Raw genomic sequence first — 12,291 nt, 5'->3', positions numbered from 1 at the left:
GGGGGAAGGGTGGAGAAGCAGATGGGCGCTTCTCCTGTGTGCCTGGATGAGAATTAAACCCGGGACGTCCACACACCAGGTCAACACTCTACCACTGAGCCAACCGGCCAGGGCCAAGTTTTCATTTTGATAGCTACTATGTCTCTTGACAGAATTCACAGCTTGCTCACTGAATAGCTTATTTAGCTGTTTCAGTTCCTGGCATTTTGCCTCCACAGTCAATCAGTAGAACAAGTACCTCAGTCCTGTAACCTCAAGGAGCTGAATTTCAACCAGCCATCCAAAGGTGCTTGGAAACAAGCTGATCCTCAAGCTCCCAGATAAGAACCAGACCGGCCAACATCTGGATATGGCCTTGAAGATCCTTGAACCAGAGAGCCTGCCCGGATGTCCCACCCACAGAACTGCAAGATAAAATACAAGAAGGGTATTGCTCTGAGCCACTGAAGTATCTGGGGTAATTTGTCATGGGCAACAACAGCTGCTCCTGGTACCAACATCAGGATTAGCCTGGGACTGCTGCACAGCAATGACCACAAACAGGACAGCTTAAAACAATCTTCTCACTCATCTCATTGTTCTATGGGTCAGGATTCTAGGTGCTTTGTCCGCGTTTCTGCCTAGGTTTAACGGGGAAGACTGAGCGGGCACTGGCCTCTGAGCCCATCTGGGTAATGACCAATTCCAGTCCCTCGGGGCTGCAGGACCCATAGAGGCCCACACGTTCTTGCTTCTTTTACTTTAGTTGAGATGATAAACGATGATTTTAAACTTACATAATGCTGTGTAAAAAAAAAAAGAAAGAAAATGCTAAAGCCTTTAAATAGAATATAAATATAAATTTAATGTAAGGAATTTAGTTTTATATTAAATGAAGTGGAGGGAACGGAATAGGAAAGAGACTACTACATGGTCTTTCTAAATTTTAACTCTAAGTCTTTATCATCACTTTCCCTTATAAAATTAAACATATATATATATATATATATATATATATATATGTTTCAACATTTCCCATTACATCGGTTTCCTGCAAATCTTAAATTATGTTTTTTTAATATTTATTATAGAGCTGCCTGAGTACATTTTCACTGGTGTGTATAGAGATATCAAACTTACATCAAGAATTTAACACATAAGGAAACAATTGGCCACAAACATTTTTCTATGACATTTGCACCTCATAAAGGCACACTAAGCCATTAAAGATACAGAGGTAGAGCACAATGGAGAAAAGAATTTGGGGAAACTGATACTCAAAAGGTATTAGGTGACATCGGTTTTGAGTTTTTTAAAGAGGGCTTTCCCTAAGAGATTGTTTTTAATTTTGCAACAAACCACCTTTAAGATAAGTCATCTAACGTTACAAAGTGACAAAAACACCTTCCCCGTCCAGAGATACTGTACTTCAGTGGCAGCTGTTAGCACAAGAGAGAGAAAACGTGTCCTGGGCACAGGTCAAAGCCCTGGTGTTATGCTCTGAGGACCCGCTCCTGTCCCCATGATCTCACCACCCAAAGGTATCACTGAGTAGAAACAAAACAAGCCTGTTGTTTGCAACTAACTCCCGGAAGACAGAACAGCTTGTGCACGTGGGTATTACCACGTCTATCTCATGGATATACATGACATGAACTTCCATGAACAAAGAGCCCTTTCCAGACTCTAAAATCCACTGCTTTACTCAGTATTGTTCCCCTATTATATTTGCCTTTACTGGTTCCCTCCTTTAGAAAGGTCAATAGTTCTTGGACTTTTACCTAAGCAAGAACTGGAGATGTTCCTATACAATATCACAGTTCCTCAGCCAGTTGTTTTGGAAAACTAGTTTTCTAACAGTTTGTCTTAGAAAGGCAATACAGTACTTATACTGCGTTTGCAAAACACTTTTACAAAGGTTGGAACACCACCCGACCAGTGGTGGCACAGGGGATAAAGCGTTGACCTGGGATGCTGAGGTCCCAGGTTCAAAACCCCCAGGTCGTCGGCTTGAGCATGGGATCATCGACATAATCCCATGGCCACTGGCTTGAGCAAGGGGTCACTGGCTCGGCTGGAGCACCCTCCCACCCGCCCTCCTCCCACCCTGGTCAAGGCACGTATGAGAAGCAATCAATGAACAACTAAGTTGCCGCAACTACAAGTTGATGCTTCTCATCTCTCTCCCTTCCTGTCTCTCTCTCTCTCAAAAAAACCTCCAAAACTTAAAATACCATGCCATAATCAAATATTCATAGTTCTGTAACTCAGTGTATGAGCAGGCATGCTAAATAGGAAAAAACAAAAGGCTACAAGCAGCCTCACTTAAGTTCAAGTCAGGTTTTGCTAAGGAAGGGAGGGAGGAAGGGAGGAAGGGAGGGAGGAAGGGAGGGAGGGAGGTTGGGAGGGAGGGAAGGAGAGAAAGAAGGAGGGAGGGAGGGAGGTTGGGAGGAATGAATTTGGTTTATTTGGTTTTCAGAACTTTTTGGATTGCAGGTTTCCAGGTGAGTGTCTATGAGTCTAGTGGTTAAAATAAGTGATGAGACGACCCATTTGAGTCCTTTTGCTCCGCGGAGATGAGATAAATTTATTAGAATGCTGACAGGTGCTCTGCAGTGGTACCCAGGGAAAAAGCAAGGTCACAGAATTCACAGAGAACATGCAAACTGCCTGCCACAGAGATCCTTCAAGTGCTGGGGGTCTGACAGGTGGCGAGCACAGGGTGGCTCAGCACACAGTCCTACGGAGAAAGCGTCCTGGTAGGGGACATCTCCCACTCTCTCTCTGCATGGTGGTGAAGCCCACGGATTTAAAACAGGGATCCTCAGCTCTACAGTCTCGTCTGTACCTAAGAATATAGTCCCTTTCTCGGCAACTTTCTCGGTGATTTCTAGTCACCAGCAATCTACCCATGAATATGCAAATTGGAGACAGCATGCAGGACCTGGGCAGGGTGTCAACACTTACCCTCCCTTTGGGTTTTGAAATGTCTGAGATTGAAAAATACAAAATTACCATCTTGAATGAGGACAAAAGAATTTGTATGTATTTCAGTTGATCTCTAGGGCCTGTGAGACGGAAAGATTAAAAAAAATGATTCATTAAACAAAAGTTAGAAAGTAACAAATATGCACATCAAAACATTAATTATTGGAGCTGTCCTAAAAATTCTTCAAAGAACAAAGTCCTTTCCGAGGACTCATTTATCATACAGTAAGGAAATTATAGGCCAGATCATTAAAGGGAACTTATTCAAGTCCATGAACATTAATCTTCTCTCTATAAAATGAGAACATGGAATTCCTCAGGTAGAGTGTGGTGCAAACTCTCAGCAGTGCTTGGAGGGCCTCCAGTGTCTACAGAGCTGTCTCAAGCACGTCAGTGTTTTTGGATTTAAATAAAATACCATACCTAACTTTAGAAAAGATTCATTAAGTCCACTTTTATATATATATATATATATATATATATATATATATATATATATATATATATATAAATTAGCAATATAATTTGTTACTAAAATAGACCAAAGAAACTAAGTAACCACACAACAGTGTATCCACTCTGACATAAACAAACCAAGCTGCTTGCTCAGAGACCTGCGGCCTGCCTGCTGTTCTCACGTTTAATTTACCGCATAAATAACAGCAAAAGGTCTGGGCAAACAGAAATGTGAACTACCCTGCATACAAACGCAGCCTGTGTTGCTATAATACTGGAGACTCCGCAGATGGTTGGTATCAGGAGACTAGCATAGATACAAAAAAAAAAAAATAGAAATAAAAAATAGAAAGACAACTGAATAAAATGGCAAATGTGGAGACTGAACACGGTGGACTGGAAGCTCACCTGCCACAGGAGAGAAACGAAATCCTCGCAGCCACAGCCGAGAGACCCGGAACCTCTGAGACCTGTGCCTCTAAGTAAGGTCTTGGGGAGCGCCAGGGCTCAGGTGGCCGATGCCCGAGCTGTGGCACAGAAGAGCCGGCCAGACTCTGCCCGAGAGCTGGGCTGTAAGATGGACAGCGAGCACAGTCTAAAAGCAGGTAGGGGAGGAAGGGGAGGAAGGGGAGGAAGGGGAGGAAGGGGAGGAAGGGGAGGAAGAGGAGGAAGAGGAGGAAGAGGAGGAAGAGGAGGAAGAGGAGGAAGAGGAGGAAGAGGAGGAAGAGGGGGAAGGGAAGCCAATAATAGGACCTTGCTTCTGCTCTTCTTCAGGTTAGGAGCCCAGTTCCCTCCCCCGGCTGACGTACAGGGCATTTCCAGACCCTGTCTGTGTACAGCCCTGTGCACTGCCGGCAATGTCCAGACACAGAGCGAACCCCCACACTTGACTCAATCCCCCTGACCAGTCCCAGCAGTGAGACAGCACTGTTCCCTCCTGTGACCTCCATCCCACTTCTTTTACGGCAACTCAGCTTCTGAAAAGTCATATTGCTAACCAAAGTGTCCATAAAATCAAGTAAAAACCCTTAATTAAGGCATCTGCATGTGAGTCAATAGTAGGTCTGGTATCACCCTTATTAAACTTTAAAATTGACTTGAGATTTATCCACGCTTACCTCCGTCATAGAAACAACACTCTAGTTACCAACAGTTTTTGAATACTGACTATATGTCTTATGTTATCCCTCACACTCATTAGGATGGCTGCTATCAAAAAACAAAGAAACAAACGAACACACAAAAAATAAACAAAAAAACCCAGCAAGTGTTAGGCTGTAGAAATATCGGAACCCTTGAGTACAGTTGGCGGGATCGTAAAATGGTGCAGCCACTGTGGAAAACAGTAGGGAGGTTCCTCAAGGAATTAAAAATAGATCGATCATAGTATCACTGAGGAATCTCCCTTCTAGACACCCCCCCCAAAGGCTTGAAAGAAAGGTGTCAAAGAGAGAGGCACACACCCATGTTCACAGCGGCACTATTTACAATGACCGAGAGGTGGAAGTAACGCAAATGTCCACTACCGGATGCATGGATAAACAAAACGTGGTCTAGCCACACACTGAAATAATCCTCAGCCTTCACACAGGAAGGAAACCCTGACACTCGCTACACCACGGACGGGCCTCACCGACATGCCGAGTGAGAAGAAACACAGTCACAGAAGGACACATCCTGAGTAGTCCACTTACACGAGGTCTCTAAAGCCGCCAAACCCCTGAAAGTAGAACCATGGTCACCAGAGTTGGGGTTAGTTAAGGAAGCAAAAGTCCATGGGTTACAGTTTCAGATCTGCAAGATAAAAATCTCCTGGCCGTCTGTTTCAAAACAATGTGAATGTATTAAGATGATTGAAATGTACCCCTAAGAGAAGGTGAAGATTGTAAATTTTGTTATCTTTTTTTTAACCACAATAAAAAAGGGAAAAGATATTACCTGCCCCTCTCCACTGTGATCCTGGCTCAGGCATACCTTTGGTTTGATGAGGTACTCGATTTTCATGAGTCTTGGATAAAACATATTGGGTAGGAAGGGCCAAGACAGAGCCTCCTTTTAGATTAAAATCCAGCAGCACCCTGGCTGTAGGGGGTCAACCATCTGTCCACCCTTCTAGCCGCATTGCCACCATCTTGTGTACAAAGTCATCATGACAGCCACTGTCAAATGTGACACTCAAATCTTGTCACGTCTCTGGGACTCCCCGGGCTTGAAAACTCTCACGGGTCTAACTCACTCTCCATTCCATCCTATGGGCTTCTAGGAGTCATCACTCTCCTAACTACTCTCAATATGTCTGGTCTTTCACTCAAAAATTAGTTGAAGAACTTGGGTCATTTCCAGATAACGTTTCCCCAACCAAGAATTCCTTTGCTCTATTCTCCATGATGTCTCAAAAAACGAATACAAAGCTTCTGCAAGAATGACAGCTCCTTGGTTTCGGCCCCACGATCTAATTTAAACAGGTCCTTGATTTCCTTGGGCATCTCCAATGAGGACGCCTTATAAAAAAACGTTACACACTTTAAAAAAAGGTTCATGCAGATTCGGGGTCCCTTCCACGAATGAAGATTTTCCCAATCCATTGACCACATAATCGAAAATCAGGAAGTCAAAAATCCCACCAAGGAAAAGGTTGTATTATTGAAGCAGAAGATTGATAATGTGAATTCTATAATAATGGCTTAATCCCAGATCAATATACACAGCCCGGGAAAGAGGAGAAAGTGGGAGGCCGGGGATGTGAAATGTTTTTTTTTTTTTTCTGTCTTTACTCACTAGATGAAATAGAGATTAAATGATGCACAATTAAAACTGGGATTTCTGCTTCAGGATCACAAGAGGAGATTGAAAACAAATGAAACATCATCTGAATTCACTCTATTTGATGGCCGGTTCCACTTCACACCACACTCCCAATAAAACCTCTTAGTAGCTCACAAAGCACAAAAAGGCACTTTTCATATAAAAACCAGAGCCAATTTAAATCTTCATGGCTAAAGACACCAGCACCAACATTAAAGAACAGAAATAAGACAAGATTGCTCATTACGACCACTGTTATTCCGCACTACTCCAAACACGGTAGCCAGTACCAAAAAATTAAAATTAAAATAAAATAATAAAATAAAATAAATAAAATAAAATAAAATAAACAGAGACTGTCTTTGCCTCACCAGGAACGGCAGCCCTGTGGGTACACTGAAGATACTGGTCCCCTGCTGCTCGTCTCTGTCTCTCTCAGGTACCAGCCCTGACAGAAGGACTGTGTCCTTCCAAGGGCCTGAGACGACAGCCATGGCCTGTGGGGCAATGGCAGGTCCCCAGCAGGAAGGAGGAGATGGCCCCAGACCCCAGGGTGGTCTGTGGAGCCGGGTGCCCATCGCCTGCCCGGTTCTCAGGCAGGAGGCCCCACCACAGGCTGCAGACAAGCTCCTGTCTGCACTGGGCAGCAGTGGACAGGGTTCTCAGCCCACAGTGATGTCGGGAGGGTTGGCCTATGCCTCCCTGGGCAGCTGGCAGGAATATTGGAAGTGGCCTGCCGGCCAGATCTGGTGACCTAAGGCACATGGTGCATCTTCTCCTATTAGAGTCCCCCCATACGCAGGGCCCTGGCTCAGGCGCCCTCAGCAACCAAGGCCGACACCACACAGACACAGAAAACAGATGCAAACAAAGATGGGGAGGAGACTCTGGGTTGCAGGCCAACTCCAGTGGCTCACTGGTGGCGCTGGGGCACGGTGCTGAGATGGGGTCAGGAGCCGGGCCCCGTGTGCCCACTAGGGTGCAATCAGAGCTCCTCCTGAACCGCTGTCAGCCAGTCATGCACAGCAGACGCCCTGCAGGGCAGCCCGACCCGACACCCCCAGTCCTCCGAGGGCCAGGTCAGGTGAGCGCGGCATCCCCCGAGTCTCCATGAGAAAACTGGCCATGTAGGAAGCCCGGGGCCAAAATCAGTTCGCAAAGGAAATGACCGGAATTCTGCGTTTGAAAGTCACTGAGGGAGCCATGGCTCTTGACAATGCAATTTTCCGTGAGATATTCTATAAGAAAGGTGATATTTACCCAAAACATTCAATAGCGACTGCTCATTGGTGCTGGGTTTCTATGTTAAGTGATGACAAATAGTCTAAGATGAGGGGTGATGACGTTCACCTTCTATTAGCAGGCTGGAACCTACTGGCTCGCACACTTTACAGCACATGAATGCCATCTCAGTGAAGCAGCTACAGAAGTGTCACACATGCCTCCAACATGTATAACAGAAGCTTCACTCGAAGATCACCAGTCAGAGAAGCTATCCCATCACCGCTCACACTGAAAGACATCAACATCAAAACCCACACAGTCCCCGCTGGTCTTCAAGACACACGGAAATGCACACAAAATGACCCGTGAGCGTGAGCTCACGGAAGACCACGGGGGACTAGAACTTCCCGTCCAGCGCTCTCCTGGTTGACATTACGTCCTCCTACATGACTTCTGTCACAGAAAAGGAGTGTCCTGAACCTCCACCCCCACCCCCCAGGCTGGCTGACATGTTCCTCCCCTGGTCCACCTGTCCCCTGCCTTCCCTCACACTTCCGCCTGACGTGACACGCCCCACGTCTAGGAGGAACCTCCAGGGGCAACCACCGTTCTTGACTCTAAAAACTGAATGGCTTCCAATCTGCGTGCTTTCCACACTGCCCCCCCCCCCATCGAAACCCCGGAGAACCTAGGAAGGATTTGAGGCCAACGCGGGACTCCCTCCGGACAGGAAGCTCAGCCTTCCTCGCTGGGCACTGCCTCTCCCTCGAGGGGGACCCGCCCCCTGACACGTCATCATCAGGATGGAGCAAGCATTCAAGACCCAGTGGTTGTTGACCGGACAAATAACCAGCATGTACATCCCATGGAGAAAGGAGCCTGGGAGTGGACAGCCGTCCTCCTTCCTCAAAGAACAGAACTTGTTCCCGTGTCCATGCTCCCCTAACGCTGCCCTCCCCACCGGCCAGTTCCAGGGCGACCACAGGAGGGAACAACCCAGTGAAACAAGTGGAGAGGGGGTAAATGTGGTTGTACCATCAGAAGGAGGCGAACATGGAGTTCATTTCTGGGTCCCTGTTCATTAGCGGTTGCGTGGTTTTCCATAGGAACAGCTGGGAACCTCCTTTTGCTCCACCGGTATGAGAAATGCAAGGGAGGACCTAGCTCTTGACAAGGCGTCCTTCCCAGACAGACACAACCTGTCTAAGCCCTGCCTGCCACCTGCCACCAGCTTGAGGATGAAGCCCCTGCTGAGGCCAGCAAAGGGGTAGAATAAGGTGGGTGGCATCACGCGGCTAACTAACCAACCATCCAGAATTTCCTCTGACTTGACGTTTGCCTCCTTGTTTACATGAGATGTAGTTGCTGGTTTTTGTGTTTTTGGAGCCAGATGCATCTATTATAAAATCCCTACAGCACTGTAAGTTGTGATCAGGCCTCAAATACAGTGAACGTGCGCCAACAACAATGCAGATATTGTTGTGTTTCTTGGGGTTTTTTTTCAACCAAGCTCCTTGGCCTAGATTCCCAGGACTCTTCTAATCAGATGTCAGGTTTGGCTGAGCGGCCAGCAGTTGGCTAACATATTCAGGTAGAAAACTTCTTGTGAAAAGCAAAATAAAAGACAACCACAAAACCATCGCAGGCCCTGGCTGGTTGGCTCAGCATGTGGAAGTCCCAGGTTCGATTCCCACTCAGGGCACATAGGAGAAGTGCCCATCTGCTTGTTTACCCCTCATCCTCCCCTTTCTCTCCCTCTCCCCCACCCTCTCATTCTCTCTTCCCTTCCCACAGCAATGAGCAAGTTGGCCTCAGGCACTGAGGATGACTCCATGGCCTCTCCTCAGGCACTAAAATAGTTCAGTAGCCAAACAACAGAGCAGCAGCCCCAGATGGGGGTTGCTGGGTAGATCCCAGTCAGGGTGCATGCGGCAGTCTGTCTCTCCACTTCCCTGACTCTTACTTGATAGAAAAATAAAACAATAAACCTGACACGGAACTTCCCAAAAACATATGACATTCCGTTGCTTTGCCTTATCCCCAATGAGAGGACGGGTGTCCAAGGTCCGAGTCAAGGGGACCACGACGTGTGTTTTGGGATTCCCAGCATTCCAACTGGGCTTCCTGGGTGGTATCTGTCCAGTGATATCTATCGACCCTTAAAGTGGTTCCATTTGGAACCTGAAACAAAATGTTATTGTCTGCAAAAGAAAAACATTTGGTGAAGACAATTCTTGGTTCCAAATACCTAAAAAAAAAAAAAGACTTCCATAAACAATCAAGGAAAATAAAAGATTTTAAACAATTGAGAACATTTTTTTCCCAAAACTAAAACACATTGGAAACCTGGTGCTGAATCAAGTTCCCCAACAGCAGAACAGCTGTAATCACAAAATAACTGCAGAGAGAGAGAAAAACATCTAAACAACATGTCCACTTTAATATCCACCCAAGCGGCCTCTCTGCAAACCACAGTTCAGTAAATCACCATCTTCGCAACTAAGAAAATCCTCAACCAAGCAGAAAAACCCACGGCGGTAAAACACCAGGGGAAGCGACAAGCCGTTTCTCCTGTTAACTTCTACATTTCCTAAGAAGGCCAGCGGTAAAAATAACATACATTTATTCAGTATGCTTACTAGATATTAACATGTTGTTAAATATTGACTGTGACATAAACTCTCCTTTTATCCAAGTATATTGATGTTCTAGATCCCAGGCACTCAAGATCAGTCTGCTAATACTGTCTTTAACAGTCCACAGGACAGCAGCCCACCCCATGCTCCCACCCTGCCACTCACCTTCCCCAACAGCCCTGTCTCAAGTGTGCCACCACCTTCCACCCACGTGGCACAGGCCAAACATTTCCAAGTTGTTCCGGACTTGCCTCTTTTGACACGCACCCCCATCAGCAAGCCCCATGGGGGATGAGTTACCTCTCACCACTCACAACCAGAAGCCGGCCACTCCTCACTGACCGCACGCTGGAGGCCCCCAGTCCAGCGCCTGTCAAATCACTCCTGCCTTGGTCACCAAACAGACTCCTTCCCTCCCAGCACCCCTGCGGACTCCCGCCTTCCTCAGCTGGCTGGGCCAGACCCAGCAGACCCAGGGGTCCCCCCCACCCTGAGGCACGCAGAGATCACACCAGGTCCCTGATGCAGTCCCCTCCAGGATGGATGTCTGCTGCTGGTCTGCCTGTCTCTGTCTCCGGTTCCAGCAGGTTTATCGGCTGTCTGGATATCTCCTTCCGGGAAGTGTCTATTCAAGTGTTTTGCCCATTTTTCTATTGTGAAATCAACTTGTTCTTCCTATGTTTTGAACACAGATCCAGCTGCAGACAGATGCGTTTGAGATATCTTCTCGCCCTCTGTTACCTGATTCTTTATTCCCTTCATGGTTCTTCCAATGAACAGTTCTTAATTTTACTGGTTTCCAAGTAATCATTTTTCCCTTCACAGTGTTTATTTATTTTGAGAGAGAGATGCAGACAGACAGGAAGGGAGAGAGATGAGAAGCATCAATTCTTTGCTGTGGCACCTTAGTTGTTTCATTGATTGCTTTCTCATATGTGCCTTGAAAGGGGGTGGCTACAGCAGAGCCAGCGACCTTGGGCTCAAGCCAGCGAGCAATCTTGGGCTTCAAGTCAGCAAGTTTTGGGCTCAAGACAGTGACTATGGGGTCATGTCTATAATCTCATACTCAAGCTGAAGACCCCATGCTCAGCTGATGAGCCCTCGCCCAAGCCGGTTACCACAGTATTTCGAACCGGGGTCCTCTGTGTCCCAGGTTGACACTATCCGCTGCGCCACCAACCTGGTCAGGCCGCCGTGTTTATTTCTTACTATTTAAGAAACCTCCACCTACCCTAAGATCATGAAGGTATCTGTCTACATTTCCTTCTAAAGCTTTATTGTTTTTACCTGGTGTGTTTACATTTACAAGGATACTAACTTGATTTTTATACAGGATGTGCATTAGGGGTCAGGATAATTTTTTGCCGCAAGGATATCGTTTTTACCCAACACTCTTATTGTAAGTGCCACCCTCCCCCCACCATGCTGTTAACACCATCTTCACGAAAGACGATGTCACATGTCCACCTGTGCATCAGTACCACAGTGTTGAGTCAGGACTCCTTTACAAGGAGGCTCAGTGTCCGACAGTCTCATCCTTCTACTTCAGAGCTGCCTGGTAACTTGTGGCCCTTTTTTGGGTCACTTGCTGACCCTTCAGAGCACACTTCCAGGCCTCGCTCACCGGGCCTGGTCCTGCTTTGGGAAGATTTCCAAACATCCACCTCCTTTTCTCAGGGTGAGAAAAGGAACCTGGATTCTCCAGGTATGTGTTCTCAGTGTGACCTCTCCCTCCCCTTCCCAGGCGTCCTGCTTTCCTCCCGGAGAGAGGAAAGTAAATGCACTCCAGGTATGCCCCCCCCAGCATGGTGCCTTCCGGTCTGTGACAGCTGAGACCCTGACAGTCCTAGTTCTCTCGGCCGGGCTCCCTCTCGCCACTCCAGTGTGCCTTTTCAGCCAGCTCCCGAGACCAGCCCCGGCCAGGCCCGCTGGTGTCCCCCACATGACTCGGGCCACACAGGTCCACGCTGTCAACAGGCTAATGCATTCAGAATTGACCTTGCAGGCCCAACACTTGCCACATGTGGCTCAAGGGTCAGGATGAAAGAAGCAGAGTATCAAGTCCACACTCTGCCTTCGGGGCCAAGTCACACTCTGCCACCCAGCCAGCCTGTCCTGAGTCAAGAGCCACATACGGGTTCTGGTGTGCCTGTTCACGAGGTGGCTATCTCAGTCTTCACCTGGCGCCTACCTGTTCTTCCTC

The 12,291-nt window shown here is 47.2% G+C and overlaps 1 protein-coding gene across 5 annotated transcripts in view; it reads right to left on the bottom strand.

The window, feature by feature from the left end:
- Positions 1-12,291, bottom strand: part of PRDM5 (PR/SET domain 5) — a 98,833-nt gene that overhangs the window by 72,676 nt on the left and 13,866 nt on the right. The gene's annotated exons all lie outside the window — the stretch shown is intronic.

Source organism: Saccopteryx bilineata, chromosome 1 (genome assembly GCF_036850765.1).
Source record: "Saccopteryx bilineata isolate mSacBil1 chromosome 1, mSacBil1_pri_phased_curated, whole genome shotgun sequence".
Lineage (NCBI taxonomy): Eukaryota > Metazoa > Chordata > Mammalia > Chiroptera > Emballonuridae > Saccopteryx > Saccopteryx bilineata.
The sequence above is the reverse complement of the archived record's forward strand: the minus strand, read 5'-3'. Positions and strand labels throughout refer to the sequence as shown.